The sequence below is a fragment of the Balearica regulorum genome, chromosome 10 (genome assembly GCF_011004875.1).
Source record: "Balearica regulorum gibbericeps isolate bBalReg1 chromosome 10, bBalReg1.pri, whole genome shotgun sequence".
NCBI classification, from domain to species: Eukaryota; Metazoa; Chordata; class Aves; order Gruiformes; family Gruidae; genus Balearica; species Balearica regulorum.
The window spans coordinates 1,503,780-1,518,673 of NC_046193.1; the positions used below are offsets into that span (position 1 = coordinate 1,503,780).

General features: G+C 42.8%; 1 long non-coding RNA gene across 1 annotated transcript; it reads right to left on the minus strand.

The window, feature by feature from the left end:
• Positions 1-1,402: 1,402 nt before the first annotated feature.
• On the minus strand, positions 1,403-7,678 carry LOC142603207 (uncharacterized). Its single transcript, XR_012837097.1, has 5 exons — positions 7,576-7,678; positions 6,992-7,133; positions 5,906-5,993; positions 2,955-3,028; positions 1,403-1,792 (listed from the first exon to the last, which is right to left on the minus strand). It is a non-coding gene; the product is annotated as an uncharacterized LOC142603207 (long non-coding RNA).
• Between the last annotated feature and the right edge of the window lie 7,216 nt (positions 7,679-14,894).

Sequence of the window (14,894 nt, forward strand, 5' to 3'; positions counted from 1 at the left end):
TCCAACCTGATCTTGAACGTTTCCAGGGATGGGGCATCTACCACTTCTCTGGGCAACCTGTGCCAGTGTTTTACCACCCTCAGCATAAAAAAAAAATGTTGTCTTTACACCTAGCCTGAATCTGCCCTCTGAGTTTAAAACCATTACCCCTTGTCCTATCACTACAGGCCCTACTAAAAGGCCCCAGGTTTACAGGCTGCTGTCGAGGTTTAGAAAAGCAGGACAGCAACATGGGCTACAGCGAGCCAAGGACGTACACAGAGGTGCCTCCCAGTGAGCTACAGCAGCGAGGGGACCTCTCACTGTGAAACTCTGCAGCCGACCAGTGGCTCTTTCTATATACTCCAGTAAGAACTGAAGGTTTCTCCTACCAAGAGAAAAAACAGAAATCAAGAGAGCTCGATCTCAGCATTTCCATTTCCCTTGGGCAGCCACAGACCGCAGCACAGCCTGCAGTGGAGGGGGGTCCTCGGCAGCCGCCATATTCCAAGCAAACGAAGTGAGCAAAGAACAAAACTCTCTGGCCACCCTTGCCTGTGGCTGCCCCCTGTGCATTGTTTGCAGTACCGTGAATATATTCATTTAAGAGTATCAGGTAAATGCATTTATTATAAGTTGCTTTGCTGTGCCACAGGATGTGCCGGCAGACAGCAGCCCAGGTTATTTATATGACAGAGCAAAGCAAACAGTGCGCTTCAGGCATCAGCTGAAAAGGAAATATTCATGTCCTTTTTCTTTAGTAACCGTTATTCCATGGAAGCCTGTCTTTGATGCAACATCTTTTTCTCTTCCAAAAACAGTACAAGAAATCTCCTCCTGTATCTAGTCTTACATCTGTGTTGACAGAGGTAAATGAAAAACAAACAACCTGATGGGAACACGAACGAGCACTGGCCAGCGTTTGCCCAGCCGTGAGCTGTTACCCTCGGATTTACGTTCCAGGAGTCACACACTGAGACTAGAATTCTCTCTCCGTTTCACACTTACATGTCCTGGCTAGAGCCAGGCCCCTCGCACCCTGCACAGCTGGTTTCAGGACACCATCCCTATCCCTACTAACAGTAACACATTCCAAGATCATTAACATCTTAAGAAACATGTTCCTGCGTGGTTCTGTTTTTTCGAAAAAACAAGCTATCCATAAAAAAAAAAAAAAATCTTTGAAATAGATAGGTTTAGCTACCATCTTTGTTTTGAAAAAAAATATTTTTCATAGTCAAGAAAACCAAATGGTTATCCCCCTTTTCCCCACCAATTCAGTATTTAATTGTCAAACTATTTCCACAATTCTGGGAAATGAAAAAAATATTCTGACATTTCTGAAAAAAAAAAAAAAAAAAAAAAAAAAGAAGTAATTCTTGACTCTAGGAAGCACTAAGAAACCCCAGTGAGAACCAACCTGCTGGAGAGGCTCTTTTCCGATTGGAAATTTGTGCCTAATCACAACCAAACTACCTTGGCAGTTCCAGTCCTTTTCAAAGATATTTTTGAGGTTTTTTTGTTCTTTTGTGTATTTGCAAAAACACTTCACATACAGGACATTTCTGACAAGGTAACCTGTTAGTCTCCAGAGATGAGCTTTATGCACAGCAGGCAAGCTCTGGAAGACACGATCTTGGTTTGCTTCTGCAAGAACTCACTCTCTTCTTCTAGAAAAGGGGAATTGCTCTCAGCTTTCTGCCACTCCGCTTCATTTCATGGCTGTCCCTGTTGAGTTGTCCTCATGCCTCCGGCTGGAGATGCAACACCGATGTGGTTCCCAGTTCGCTTTCCCATGGAACTGATCTTAGTGCTGTAAAAGACATTACCTCTGCAAAAACAGCTCAGCAGGATTTGAGAAGCTTTATATCCTTGTTTACATTAGCTTGTTGGATTCTCTGAACAAGAGTTTAGCTTTTGTTGAATGATATATTTCACCTGGCAGAAGAACTGATGCTCCATTTCTTACGGAGGCTAAACTCCCATTGACTTTAATAGCTGTCTGGCCAGCATAAGACCTGGAAAACCATTTAATGGAGCCATTTAGTACCGAAAATGGCCCAATAGATGTATGAAAAGAGGCTTGTTTAAATGTTGGAGCCGATTAGAGCATCCCTTAAATTAGTCAATGGCAAATCTTTCTCCCTCCCTCCCCTCCATGACTCGCGAGCAGCATGCTTGGCATAGTTCTTTTCCGCAGGCTGATGGGGGTGGGGGCTTGGACGGCAGGTAACCCATCGCTCTCCGGACTAACACTATCATCCTGCATTGGGACTGTGCTTGGATGGAGACCAGAAATAATATCTGGCAAGAGGAAAAAAGAGTCAAGCAAGTCAGGACGCAGCTGAAAGAGTCCACCCAGGAGGGCTGCCCAGATCAGAGCTCTTACGAGCCCACCATGATTGGAGACGCTCTGGGTTTGAATGAGTCCAGAGCTCCAGCTTTCTGCAGCAGTCAACACAATAAAATGAAGCAAATACTGTTCCACTATTGGGAAAAAGTCAAACCAAGCTAGCTTGTAGCCTTGCTGCTCTGGTCACTGTCCTGCTTAATCCCAGCTGCACCCTGCTGTGCTCTAAGTTTAGAGTAACCTGCTCTTATTTTCTGTTGGATGCGTTAGGGTCATGACACTGAAACTCTCGGAAAGTGAGTCAGTGTGAGCAAACAGCAGTAGCCCCACTCCACGAAGCGGTGACCTGTGCCTGGAAGATAACCTTCAGATATTTTGAGAGTACAGACTTGCTGCCCTGAAGGGGGAAATAAAAGTCCAGGAACACACTGTCTCTCATTTTATCAAAATTCTTTATAGCTAAAGCTCCTCTGCCCTGTGAGGAGAGGAGCCTTCTATTCATTTTTCTGACACTTGCTTTACACTGGAAAAGACAAGAGGGATTGAATTGATTAGGCGTCTTCAATAACCAAGCTACAAGCCAGCTGCTGTACCTCTAATTAACAACAGTTTTTAGAAAACTCACCTCGGCTGCTTTCCTGTATCGCAGAATATCAGCGGTCTGCAGCGAATCCCCAGCTCCAACACTCCACCCGGCTGCTATCCAGCATGAGAAACAGAATAAACATATTATTGCTACAAACATGCAATTTCTGCACTCAGGTCAGGAATACAGAATAAGGCTTGGGCTCTGCACGTGACTGAACGTGAAGATGCCTACTGCAAATATAAGAGACGCTTCCACTGCTATTTGCATCTTTGCAGCTTGCAGGGTGTTAGTTAGTTACAGATTGCACTCCATGGATTTTCACAGATGATCCCCATATTTTTGCCCTTACTTGTTTCTTTGATTTATTTTTCTCTTCCAAAAAGATGGAGTAATACAGGTTGGAAGCACTGGGATCACATTTTCAGAAGTTGTCAGGGGTACAGAAAAATCTGTGTTAACTTCCCGGCTGTACCCTCACCAACTTGTACGCACTGCTCCAGGTTAGCTTACCTGATCAAAAGAGGTCATGTGCTTTGGGAAACAGCATTATTGCTGATTAACAGAGCTTTTTCTTTTTTTTCTTAATTTTCAGCACTGCTAAAAGGGGAATTAATATTTTAAGAGTTACAATCTTCTCTTACTGTCCCAGAGATCAGAAAAAGGTCCCCCTACGTGTACAAAACCAAAAGTGAAGAATTGTAAGTATCGAGAAACAACTGAAATGCCAAGATGGCGAGTACTTTCTGTAGAAAATGTTTCACACAAAACCAAATCAAAAAACAAACCCCCAACCTCCTCTTACGAAGCGGGACCTGTCAAGTTCAGAGACCCCTCTTCTTCGGCCTTCAGAGCATCCCCCAGCTTGCGATCTCTCCCTGATTCACATCTCTGACTCCCGACAGACTTGGGGCTCCTGTGCGAGTCACAAAACCCGAAAAAGACGCCTGTAATACCTTCCCTGATGTGAAAAAATGGAGGTGGGGTAGCGATAATTACGGAAATCACGAGTCGAGGTACATGTGTGCTCTTACCCTTACAGCCACTGCGCCCTTGGCCTCTCCTTCAAAGCACCCTTACTTTCTGAAAGCAGCCCAAGCCCTACAATCGGCTCCGGTGTTTCAGAGAAAGAAATACAGCGAATGCGATGTGGCATGAAAGGGGAAACAGAGGTCAGCTTTTTGGTACTGCATACCTTTGTCTTAAAATTCTTACGTATTACTTTTGCTTAAAAACCCCTCAAAATTTACATATTTTTCCATAAAAGAAGAAAACTACATGCGATACCTTTGATGGGAAAGGGAAAAGCCCCAACGCAACTGTGCTGTCCCTACAAAGAACAAACAAAACGCTTTTGCTGATGAACTAAGTACGTGAAGTACTGCAAGGTTCAGATTTCCTGCCAGAGTTTCATGTCGCCCATCCAAACGAAGTCAAAGTACTTTTTTAATAAAAAACAAACCCAGGAACTCTGATAAAAACCTGGTTTTAGTTGTGACCAAGGTAAATGTAGACATGGAACAGAAAACAGTGTTGTAGTTGGACTCGGCTGTAATTACCTGAAAGCAAATCCCTTGCAGTTATTGTGGGCACCTTAAAATGTGTTTGTTAACTTTGAAATGAATAATGAAAAATGTCTCTTTTCCTAAAAAGACAGCTATATTGTTGTGTAATGAAGAGCAGATGTCAAGAAGTATTTCAAAGACTTAAACAAAAAAAGAACTTAGAAAAATAGCACAAATGCTACAGTTGCTAACTTTGCCGGAGCTGCTCTTGTCTCTCTTACAAACGCTGATGCTACATGTGTTGTCACTTTGCTTTCATTCAAGAGCACGGTCCCTGGGAGCTCTGGCATGTGCGGTCTGCACTCATCCACCCCTTCTGCCGCACAGGCACGTCACGAGCTGGGGAAGCTGTTCCCAGCAGTGCGAAATTTCCCTTAGTGCAACTGGCAGCAAACGGCCCGTCCTAAGGGGAAATTGCAAGCGAGATGTGAAGGGAATCTCCTCTCAACCAAGCCCGGGAGACGCACAGTAGGGATGCACACTGTGCTCCGGGGATGGGTGCCCTCCCGGCCGCACCGCCAGCCGTGCACACGGGCTTTGAGCAGCCTCCCCAGCAGCGCTCGTCCTCATCCTCTCTCCTCTGCAAGCACAGCGGGGGCCAGGGCAGGAGCCAGGACTCTCCCACTGAGAGAAAAGGGCTGGATCCTCATCGGATGTACTGCAGCAGACTCCCTTTGGCCTTAGGCAGCACCGCCAGTTTACACCGCTGAGGAACCAGCTCATTTTTTAAGAGTGTTTAAAACCACAAAACTGAGTTCAAGTTTCACGTACAATTTTATTAGAGGGCAGAATTGCAGCCAACTGTTTATCTGGTGTCTGGCCTAAGTGCTGATAAAGACTTGGCTGAAATTTATATAATCTGCCATTAATAAATGCAATTTATGATAGACTCAAGGAAAGACATGAGCACTGCTGGCTCTGTTAATGGTACGCTCAGCAGAGGGCAGGGATTTAGTCTGTACAGAGACAAGACTTAATTCATTTCTTGTCCCTAAATGCTGGTGATTTAGATCAGGCCCAAGACAAAAGACAATGTAAATCTAAAGGCTCCACGTCAGAACTGCCAGGCTTTGCTAATACGAGCTCTGTTGCTTTAATCCAACCCAAGACCCTAATTTATAATTCCAGCGACCCATCTAAAGCAAACATTGGCTCCAATAACCACACTCCAGTTAAAGTGATAAGCCCTGAACCTGATGTGATAGATGTACAAGCTTAATTTTACACACTAGAAGTAGTTCTGTGGAGTGCAGCAGGACAGAGCACAGCTCATAAACACCTTTTCAGAACTGGAGGTGTCAAGGTCAGAGACAGAGAACACATCGTGTAGCCCAGGACCCCTCTCTACTCTCCCCTCCCCCCCCCTTTTTTTTCCCCTGCACTCTGGTAATTTGTGAGCTGGCACGGACTGTCTTTGTGCTTCACCTTTGCTCAAATGCCAGGATCCCAGCTCCGGATGGGGTCTGCTCAGTGCTCTCTGCAAGGCAGCTGCTGCACACCCCAGTGCTAAACACTGTAAGGAGAAATGGCACATGCAAGCTGACCAAAAAAAAATAAATACAGGAGTAATTCAGTTTCCGTTCATGATCTGTTCTGATCAGAACAGAATTAATTCAAGGAAATAAATTTATTTGGCAAATGCTGTCATATTTAAACCCAGCTTAAGGGTGCATGTTGCATTGCCTGTAATACATTTAAAATGTACACTTAGCAATAAAGGAATGCATGCAAATCTGATCCTTACGTAAGCTCTGCATATTTAAAGGAACCTATATTTAAACGTACATACGCTTTATAGTTCAAATTCATCCTTTGAAAAATTCCATGGCTTTATCTGAAAGCCAAGAAACATTTCTTTTCAAGATCTGTGATGAATGAGATCCAGACACAGGACTGTTTCACAAAGTATCATCCATGCCAAAATCTTCATCCAAAGAAAAATTCCAAGAACAGTTATGAGAATCTAAATATCAAAGACCTAGCTCTGTTGTATTCCAAGCAAAAGAGAAATTTATAAAGGCATGGATAAATCACTTAAAGAGTACATGTCAGAAGACATTAAAAGGCAGGCACCTAAAATAATTTCTAAATTATTACTGAGTAATTTTTGGATTATCTTTTCAGTGTCTAATATAACATCACTGTGATTTAGTGCTAAAGGATCCCAATATGTTTATTCATTTTAACATGGAATTTAATCATAGTTTAACTCCTCTAGATAATCTGACTCTGCAACAGGGTGAAATTCAAAGGAGACAATACAAGTAACAGAAAACGCTGCAGGATTTCACAAAAAATATTTTAAAATTCATTTAGGCTCTTTTCTCTCTCTATCCCCACCTACTCTAAACTACTCCAATACTCCCAACCAGACAGGACAAAAATTCTTGGCATCAAAGGTTACGCCACTGCTAAAATTTGGCTCCAGGTATGAAGTTGACCAGAACAAGCCTTCTCTGACAGCTCTTCCCGGTCTGTCCAGCCTGCTGCCCACCTCCGTCTCCTATGTACCTTCAGGTGGTGGGATCCCTATGCCCACTGTCCGTGGGTTGCAATTCAAGTCCAAACATTTCCAACATGCAGTCCTACCACTGCTGATCACCAAAGGGGAGACCTGAGAGCAGGCAGAACACTGAGCTCCCTTAGACAATGCCTGAAAACACCAACAGACAAGCTGCTGAGCATTTAGGAATTTGGGCAACCTTCTGCTATCAACCGCACCTAATCCACAGCAGTGCAAATGAAGCAGCGATGGAGATAAACTCCATTTACAGCCACTAATGAGAGAAGAATTTGGCCTTTTTTGAACCCAAGACAAAATCTGACCTGCTGCTTTCCAAGGAACACTGCTGCTGCTGTGGGGTTTTCTGCAAGACACCTCAAGCCTGACGCTGCTCAGTCATCCCTCACCACAACAATGCAAGAGAAACCTCCAGTGGAAAATCTGGATAGACCAGAGCCCTGAAGACCCTCCTCGATTTGGCTCTCATACACAGGGGTCCTTCAGGTACTGAGGTGTCCCTAAGCCAACTCTCCTTGGCATCCCAAGCAGAAGCATTTCTGTCCTAAAACCCCACAACTGAAGTCTGACGTACCTATAACCATTTTTGTTAACACTGATGAGACCAGATCTTGATTAAAAGACAGCAAACACTGCAGTGCTGAGGCCATTAGCCAGCCGCTCAGTGATGGTGTCTGTTTAAAGAACAGAAACATGGTAAGACTTAGGTGAACCATAATACTCATATATCAAATCATTAAAACGCTTTATAATAGCACTACGTTGGCAAAAGCATTCCACAACTTCAGTAGTGAATATGTTTATAAAAAATACTGCTTGTATACAACAAGATTATTAAATTTGCTTTTTAAGTTTTTGTCACACGTGGCATAGGTGGTTTTCATGCACACGCTGCATCCACCCGGTTTGTTCGCCTGCAGCGGGCAGGCATCCCTTGGAAAAACGCACGAGGGAGAAGCCAGGACCACGGTTAAGAGAACTGCACATTTCCTTGACTCAAAGAGGGACCAAGAACACATTTGGTTACACAGAAAACAGATCACCATAAAGAAATGAAACCGCTTTGATGAGAGCATAAAGGGAGAGAGCGTCTTAAGCCACCAAGCCTGCCCTCCCAGGACCCCCCGTGCCAGGGTGTCCCTGAACACTCGTGTCCTTCCCGAGCAGCCTGGCTGCTGCACCACGGCGCGGCCGAGGACATCCCTGGGATCGTTTGCTCCACTTCAAGGGTGGCACGTCGGCACTTTACAGCTCATCCATTAAATTGTGCTGATCTGGGCAACTTGCCCATTTGTGTTTGTGGGGTGATTTTATTGTTTTTCTTTTAATTTTGTGAACATATGCAGAACCTATTGAACATACCCATTTAAGGCTGTTTTCATCACAGATTTAACTCGAGTTTGCTGCACTCAAGTTAACTCCCCTTGCATTAGCTGCACTTAAATGACAGCAAATACAGCACTAAATATTATTCAAACTGCACAAGAGATTGCATTAGCAGCTGGGGAGCTGCGCTAGCTCAGGCTGTAAGCAACATCCCCGGAGAGCGCAGCCAGCTCAAGTTCAAAAAGACAAATAACTGTTTGCGTGCGCAGACAGGCCCGAGAGGTAGAACTAGAGGTAAACCTGCAGTGAATGCTAGCCTCAGCAAAAATCACCTATTATCTGGTCTGACACAGAAGAGAGTTTGGTGCAGTCCCACAGCGAGTTTTAAAGACAAACCCAAATGGTCTCCTAATAAAACAAACACAAAACAATTGACATTTATCATTGCTTATGTAACTGATTTGGGCCTCCAGCTGTACAAAAGTGATCAAGCTCTATATATTTCCATACACAGACAATTATTAGCTACCCATTCCCAACATTCCCTTTCTCCAAGCGACCTTGTGTTCTGAGCTCCCCCTCATTTTTACCAGAAGCTTTAGGGCTACAAATCTCAGGCATCTGTCAGTCAAAAATATGTTTCCCATCTGGCTGTCTTTCAGTCAAACTCAAGCCTCAAGAGACCTCTGCACTAAAACAATTCTCAGAACAAGAGAAAAACTGTTCAGCGTACAAGAAAAGAATTCACTGCAATTATAACAACGGAAATTAATAAAGCTATCATGCGCTTGTAAGTGAAATAGTGCTTGCTGGCAGCATTCAGCAAGGAAATCTGCATAGATACTTTCTGACTAAAGCACGGAAATCCTTCCTAGCAAGGCAAAAACATACCAGTTTACCTTCCCAACACAGGCCCTGCCAGTGGTGGTTACTAAGGTTCACTCATGTGGACTGCAGCATTCATCTGCCTTTAGACAATTCTACTGCTTTTACCCTTTTTTAAATTCCATGAGGTGCTTTGCATCTCCATATATTAATATAACAATACCAGATTTTCCACATAAATGGGGTAGATGGGGTAGATGGGGTAATGTTTTTACGGGGAGTAGACACTAGTACAAATATTCATCACGGGGGGAGTTGCTGAAAACCAGCACGATGTGTTGCAGATAAAAGCAGTCTTCATACAATGCACACGGGCACACCAGTACTGACACTGCATAGGATCTGACTGATGGTACTTCCAGAGTATCCTATCTCCTTGTGGTTATAATACCACTTTATCAAAGCTGAATTCACTCTTGGACACCTCAGTGATTCACAGCGACTGAACAGAGACAGTTTTGTAACTTAACCCAGCAAATTACCTCTTTCCAATCTGCAGCGTACGTGATGCACAAGGTACAAGAAAATAAGCAGCTCTTGGAGGAGATGCATTTCTCTGATTCATGAGGGATGACTTCCCAACTCAGTAAGTTCATGATGCAATGGAAACGAGTTGTGGGATTTAACACAAGAATATCTACTCCTATATTCAGGTATTCTTCATGGTTATAGCAGCTCTGTGAATGTAATCACAATACTTAAAAATCGAGCTACATTTCTGCTACCACCATGGGACTACGTTACAATTAAATACTCTGATCAGTGACAGCAGCAACAAATTCTATCAGTTTACCCTGAACCATCTCTCTATTCTCTTTTTTGGATCTAACTACAGAAAAAGTGTTTTTTGATGGACAGCCTGCTTTGGAAGCTCTTCTGAGATGAGGACAGAAAAAAGAATTGTACCTTCTTCCTTCCCTTCCCAGAGGAAGCGAAGGTCTGGCCCCGACGCCTTCTCATACCAGATCTGCACACAAGTCCGGAGCACCATTCACTTGGTGGCCTCCTGCTTCTGCCACAGCCAGAGCACAAAAGCATCACGGGCCGGTAAAGCATGACATCACACCAACTCTGAAATCACCAGTCCACCCTTTCAGGAGAATGGCGCACATCTTTCATGCTGCCCTCTGCCTCCCCGTGGAGCTGCTCACAGGATAGGTGTGGGATCTACCTACTTGGACAGTCCTTGTCCACATGCTTCAGAGCAAAGGCCAAAGCTTAGCAAGCCTGAAAGACTGTAGCAATAAGTGTGAGCCTGACGGATCACTCACAGATGAGTTCACCCACGTGATGCACAGCTCAATATTGCAGGGTCTTCTAGTGTTGCTCTGCTTTCTTCGAGGCACTGAAGAAGATCAGGTATTTGCTTTCACGTGCACAGCTGCCTGCCTTTGTCACCGATTCAGCTCAAACTAGAATCTGAGCATACGGCAGCACTGTGGATAGTTATGGTGCAAAATAAAAAAAAAAATAAAAAAAAATCAATCTTATTTGAGACTAAGTTAAGCCAACAGAAAGACAACCCCTATAAATTGGCATTTTAAATGTGCAATGATTAATTTCCCTAATAATAATGAGGCAGTGTCCTCTAGTGGTTAAAGCACTGGACAGGGAGTTATGAGCCCAGCAGTCCACTCTGCAGGTAACTTCTGCGTAGCCTTTGGCAATTCACCTTGAATGAGTTCCATAAAGACACCGAGATGCCCAACATGCCTTTATTCAGCAGGAACTAGGGACTAAATGAGCCCAGGGTGCCCAAATACTTTCAGAAACTTGGGTCCCCGCCAACACTGATGCCCTACTTGCAATGTTTAAGACTTTTATGACCTTTTTTTTTTTTTCCTTTAAGAAGTCATGAAGACACAGAGACACGTCCCAATGCTAGCATAGCATGTCTGCAAGGACAGAATAGGCAGGATATTGAAAAGGGCAAGGACAACCCTTCACTGCATGGGGCCACATGGAAAAAGCTGCTGAGAGGCCCACAATGCAGAACATCCTTGCCCCGCTTCCCAAATTTCTCATTATAACAATGGTATCAAGCCACTCACTGGGAAGACTCATGAAATCAGCACATCCTGGAGTAAGGGGGTCTAGGGGATCCAGCACATCGTAGGATCAAAAAATATCGAATACACTGAGACTCCATGGAACATTAGTGTACCATTTCACTATAAACTTACTGTATTATGAATATCTTTAGACTGATGTGGTTGCAAAGGAAGAGGTTTTTAATTCTGTATGCAAATCACACTGTTCTTTTAGTTGAAAGTGATTCATGAAATAATTTGTTAGACTATCTCTTAACAACTTGCTCGAAAACACCATGCCAAAGGCAAGAAAGGTCTGTTGCAAGATTGCAGTTATGCTGTCAGCCAGTTTTAGACTGGAGAACAGGTGCACTACAAATCTTAACTTTGCTTATGTGAAGCTTTCAGTATTTTCACCCAGAAAAGTGACATTCCATAAAAAGACCAGCTAGATACAGCTCTTACAAAGATTTAAAGATTAGATATAGTGAAGAGAGCCATTATCATTGTGTTCCCAATTAGTTTGGTTACAACAAGATGACTAGTTCAGGGATTTTTAAGATCTCCTGTATATAGTATTTTGAATTATGCCAAGTATACTTCTCAAAGTATAGCTGATTTCTGCTTTAGCCCAGATTTGAGTGACCAGATCCTGAACATATTTTACCAGGTTAACTAAAAATATTGCAATTAATTGACTTACTTAGACTAAATATTCACATAACTACATTAATCTCATCCAAAGCATGTAACATACAGTAAAACAACAGCATGTAACACAGCCTGAAACCAGAAAGGATGGAAATAATTTTAATCAGACCTCTCTACTAAGAGCATGCCATCCAGCACATATAATAAATACTCTCAGCTCATTGCAAAGTTGGTGGATTTCCAAGCAATAACGATTGTGATACATGGAGACATTACTAGGAAACTTGATGAAATGCTATAGTTGAGAGAAAATTTTTTAACCTAGTGGGAGTCCTGGAATTTCTCAGAGCATTGCATATTTCTATCTACATTTCAGCCAAAACCAGCAGGCCAGCCTTCAACATTAAATGTTTCTCCAGAGCACTTACAACCTCTACAATGGAGACAGAAAGCCTAATCACATTTTAATTGAGCCAAATCAGACTTCCAAATTCAACACACATTCAAGAGAGATTTCCTCCAGTTAAAATATAAAATCACTAGGCCCTTCTGCAATAAGCAAGTAACTTAGAAAAGACAGATTGGAGGGTTTAAATATGACCACGTGCGCAGATGAAAACACATCTTCTAATAGTGTTAGCATAAAGAGGGTAATTGGTATTGCCTTCTCTTCAAGGCACTGGATTTTCCTCTCCAAGATTATGCAACCTATCAAAACAGCTGGGTTCCCCATTAGCTTATTGTAAACACTGGTCATCTTTCCCGTTCCCGTGTTTTTTTCAGACTCTTCCCTGCAGAGAGAGGCTGAATAAGGGATGGTGGGGAGATTGCCACGGAGCCAGAGAGGCGATTTACTGGAAGCTATCCGGGCCATGCAATTACATTATATAATGAGATGGACCAAGAAAGGGCTCATGAAAGGATTTACACAGTAGCTCAACACTTGTTAAACTGAGCACTTTTGGGTTTTTAATTGCAGAGCACTTAATTTGTTGTAAATGCAATAAAAGTTTAAATAACTTAATTTTAATAATCTGCCTCTTATGTTATTCTACCTGTTCAACAGACCTGCAACGTCCCTGTTACGAAGTGATGCTAATCCAAGATTCCATGCTGCTGACAGGCTCCATCCTATAAACTCTGACTGCTCCTGTAACATGTACAAACACACAATTCATCCCACTGAGCTGAGGAACAAGGAACACTTTTGTGGGAGCTGGCTTTCAGTGGGTCGGTGGAAATGGTACATTTGCTTCAACATGATGTAACCGAGTCTCCCAAATTCAGAATCAAACCGGACTGAACCTTCCCTTGTACAATGCCAGGAGGAAAATCTGCCTAAAGGTAGTCACGCTAACTCCTGGCAGAGTCCCTATAAGCAAGGATCTTGCTTGTACACTCAAAGAACTAGCCGTTTCATCTTAAGAGGGCACCAGTGCTGCAGATGCTGCTCCTGAGCAGTAGTACACCAAGACTCAGCAACCTCCAACACTGAGCAGCTTAGTAGCCTACAAATTCACTTAGCATATCCCTCCCTCCCCGCCCCCCCAATTCTCAACACCCTACACAGCACCAAAAGATCATTTTTTCTCAGGCTTAAGTATTAAAATAACAAGAGACATAAAGGCAGCAATGATCACTATTGATGTTTAGCCGTATATTTTCTAAGTCCCTACTGCACCTCGTTATGATTCTGCACTATTCTCCATGACATACCAAAAGCTCTTCCCAGTTATATCCATTTTAGTGCTACACAGAGACCTCAAGATGCATTTTATGGTACCAGAAGTACCAAGATGTAGTGCAGACCTTTTCCTGCCACACTTCTGTACAAGGTGCAGTTGGAAAGGCGTATTACATGCTGAAGAACATACATTTCAAAAACCATATGCTGTCAAAAAGCTCAAATGCAGAAACACTGATGACACAGCACTGCCCCCCTCCGATTATCTCTACTCCTTGAAAGAACAAGTGTGTTTTTGTCCAAGAATAAGTAATATTTACAATTGGTCTGACAATGCAGTGACCACAAACCCAATTCAGATTCTGAGAAACACTTCTATTTATTTTTCTAGGGCTGTTATAAAACGTCTTTAAAAATAGGACAAATGCAATCCTCTGCTCATTGAGTAATATGAGCACGTCCTTGTAGACAACAGGTTACTTTGAGACACCTAACTTTTCTCTCAACTGCTTTGACAAAAGTTTAGGGGGAATTTATTTCCCTGATCATCATATGACTAAGTTTAAAGGAAATTTATCATTTGGTTCAAGCAAAGCATTGCTATTTCCTCTATGGAAATGGAAACACTAAATCATACATTTTTCTCACATACCATATTTTGAAAGGTCTGCATTCTCTCACGTTTCGGGCTCGAATGTTCCCACAACTAAACCTTATTATAAAAGCATTCAACTCAAAGTACTCCCACCTCCAGTAACCAGTCAACCCCAAACACACCCCAGTCTTACATGTAGCCTTGTTCATCCAAAATAAATAACTTTGTCTGCTCGCTGGAGATTTGTTATCTTAATGTGCTCATTTCATTGTTGGCCTTGGCAAAGATGCCCAGGTTTAGAATGGAAGATAGCAAAAATTGACAAACCTCAAATCCCAGTGTTAAAAAACTCTCTTAGGTAACAGATGGAAAAGATGATTAGCCTACAACTCAACCATCACATCCTTAATTAGAAGCCCTACTCCTATCAGGCATATTTGCTCAGAGATTTTATCTTCATGACAATAATGGCTATTGTTTTCCACCACAGGTCCTTGAACTGGCAAAAAACAAGGCGAGCTCTTGAAATCTGGAGAAGAAAAAAAAAAAAGGGCAAAAAAAATCTATATTCTTCTCTAAATTCAATGGTTTCCTACATATTAGTAATTTACAGCTGTAAACTAGCCCTGGGATTGCTGTGTAGGAGGTTATCGTGGTGAGAAAAAGGCCAGCTCAAGAGTTTCCTAGCCAGCTTCACTTTGCAAGGGAGAAGGAGTTATACA